The sequence below is a fragment of the Physeter macrocephalus genome, chromosome 7 (assembly GCF_002837175.3).
Source record: "Physeter macrocephalus isolate SW-GA chromosome 7, ASM283717v5, whole genome shotgun sequence".
Lineage (NCBI taxonomy): Eukaryota > Metazoa > Chordata > Mammalia > Artiodactyla > Physeteridae > Physeter > Physeter macrocephalus.
The window spans coordinates 32,105,947-32,108,990 of NC_041220.1; the positions used below are offsets into that span (position 1 = coordinate 32,105,947).

General features: G+C 44.1%; 1 pseudogene; it reads left to right on the top strand.

The window, feature by feature from the left end:
- Positions 1 to 1,336: 1,336 nt before the first annotated feature.
- LOC102981778 (heterogeneous nuclear ribonucleoprotein A3-like) lies at positions 1,337 to 2,787 on the top strand (annotated as a pseudogene).
- Positions 2,788 to 3,044: the final 257 nt, after the last annotated feature.

A 3,044-nucleotide genomic window follows, 5' to 3' on the forward strand; every position in this document is an offset into this window, starting at 1 on the left:
GCACAGGTATACTCTACTCTTACAAAATATTTTTATTTGACATTTACATTTACAATTTCCTACCTTATCTTAACAATAGGCCTCTGACACAGAAGCTGATTTTACCATTCAAATGTACCTTTGGTTTTTTTCTGTATATTTTAGTAATTTATTGCAGTTTTAAATACTTATCTTTCTGGATACCCCCTTCTGCCCACACCACTACATAATCCAAATAGACCTAAAAATCCATATTGAAATTACCATGGTATGTGTCACTTACCTGTCAACTTTTTAAATGAATACTAAATATTATTTATTATAATACTTAAGAAACTAAATGTAGTAGATATTTGCTGGTATTTTAAATTATTACTTTGTTCACCTGGCATCTGAACCCCTATATGATTTTTCGTGGGAGGCACCTCTCACTCTAGAAGTCTAAAAAAGCCAGAATGTTTCTTTCCCAGCCTCCCTGGCAGCTAGAAGGGTACATAAGTTAGGTCAATCAGTTACTCCATCACAGATTTTGAAGAAGGCACTCATGACACAAAGAAGGAGGGGATGGTGGCAGAGAATCTATTTGGCAGTAGCACTCAGCGTCCAGGAGTGGTGTGGGCAGGAGGGGGATCCGGCGTTCATCAGCAATGGCTATGGTGTCCCTGACAGACCCATTCCGTGACATGACTGTATCTGTGGTCCTGTGTCCTGCCTGCCTCTTTCTACCTATTGTCCAAGTCTGACTTCCCAGCCATCCACAATTCAGTTAGGCACTGATTGCCTTCGGGCATTTCCTTTTCTGCTTAAACCAGCCAGAGTCAGTTTCTATAGCTTGGACCAAAGAACCCTGACTGATACACTAAATCTAAATCCAGAAACAAAAACTTTTATAACAGGTATCTTGAATAACGGTGGAATTTTTCCAAAGAATAGATCAGAGTATCTAATTCCTACTCAGTGAATCATTCGACTTAAAAACAAGCAAACAAAACATCTATTGACCTCATGCCTATCTCCAACCCACAACCCATTTCTTTGCCTTGATTCTGTATTAATTAGGAATAGATTTGGTTAACATGAGAGGGGAAGACATGCAAGTGTTTCTTCTCTCACACTAAAGATGTGCAAAAACAGGCAATCCATTGAGTCATCAGAGATCAGACTCCTTCTACCATTTTTTCCACTGCATTGGATTTGGATGCTGTGCTCTAAATTACCTCATGGCTCAGGATGGCTGCTCTTGAGGTAAAGTCATCACACCCCACATTCCAGGCAGCAGGAAAAAGGTGAAAGTGGTGTTCCTCCCAGTGGAATTGCTTCCTTTTAAGAAGCTTGCCTAGGCGAGTCCGGTCTCAAAATGGAGGTAAAACCACGGCCCGGTCGCCCCCAGCCTGACTCTGGCCATCGCCACCGCTGCGGGGGGAGGAGGTCCATGATCCAGAGGAACCAGAACAGTTGAGAAAACTGTTTATTGGTGGTCTGAGCTTTGAAACTACAGATGATAGCTTAAGAGAACATTTTGAGAAATGGGGCACACTTACAGATTGTGTGGTGATGAGAGACCCCCAAACAAAACGTTCCAGGGGCTTTGGTTTTGTGACTTACTATTGTGTTGAAGAGGTGGATGCAGCAATGTGTGCTCGACCACACAAGGCTGATGGGTGTGTAGTGGAACCAAAGAGAGCTGTTTCTAGAGAGGATTCTGTAAAGCCTGGTGCCCATCTAACAGTGAAGAAAATTTTTGTTGGTGGTATTAAGATACAGAAGAATATAATTTGAGAGACTACTTTGAAAAGTATGGCAAGATTGAAACCATAGGGCTTCCCTGTGGCGCAGTGGTTGAGAGTCTGCCTGCCAATGCAGGGGACACGGGTTCGTGCCCCGGTCCCGGAAGATCCCACATGACGCGGAGCGGCTGGGCCCGTGAGCCATGGCCACTGAGCCCGCGCGTCCGGAGCCTGTGCTCCGCAACAGGAGAGGCCACAACAGTGAGAGGCCCGCGTACCGCAAAAAAAAAAAAAAAAAAAAGATTGAAACCATAAAAGTTATGGAATACAGGCAGAGTGGAAAAAAGAGAGGATTTGCTTTTGTAACTTTTGATGATCATGATACAGTTGATAAGATTGTTGTTCAGAAATACCGCACTCTTAATGGGCATAATTGTGAAGTGAAAAAGGCCCTTTCTAAACAAGAAATGCAATCTGCTGGATCACAAAGAGGTCGTGGAGGTGGATCTGGCAGCTTTGTGGGTCATGGAGGAAACTTTGGAGGCAGTGGAGGTAACTGGCCGTGGTGGAAACTTTGGTGGAAGAGGAGGCTATGGTGGTAGAGGTGGTGGCAGCAGAGGTAGTCATGGAGGAGGTGATGGTGGATATGATGGATTTGGAGGCTATGGTGGTAACTGTGGCGGTGGTCCTGGTTACAGTAGTAGAGGAAGCTATGGTGGTGGTGGGCCAGAATATGGAAACCAAGGTGGTGGATATGGTGGCGGTGGTGGATATGGTGGCGGTGGTGGAGGATATGATGGTTACAATGAAGGAGGAAATTTTGGAGGTAACTATGGTGGTGGTGGAAGCTATAATGATTTTGGAAATTATAGCGGACAACAGCAGTCAAATTACAGACCCATGAAGGGGGGCGGTTTTGGTGGAAGAAGCTCGGGAAGTCCCTATGGTGGTGGCTATGGATCGGGTGGTGGAAGTGGTGGATAGGGTAGCAGAAGGTTCTAAAAACTCCAAAGAAAAGGGCTACAGTTCTTAGCAGGAGAGAGAGCGAGGAGTTGTCAGGAAAGCTGCAGGTTACTTTGAGACAGTCATCCCAAAAGCATTAGAGGAACTGCAAAACTCTGCCACAGAAGGAACGATGATCCTTAGAAAAGTTACTGCAGCTTAAACAGGAAACCCTTCTTGTTCAGGACTGTCATAGCCACAGTTTGCAAAAAAGTGCAGCTATTGATTAATTCAATGTAGTGTCAATTAGATGTACATTCCTGAGGTCTTTTATCTGTTGTAGCTTTGCCTTTTTCTTTTTCTTTTCATTATATCACGTATATTGCCCTGTAAATT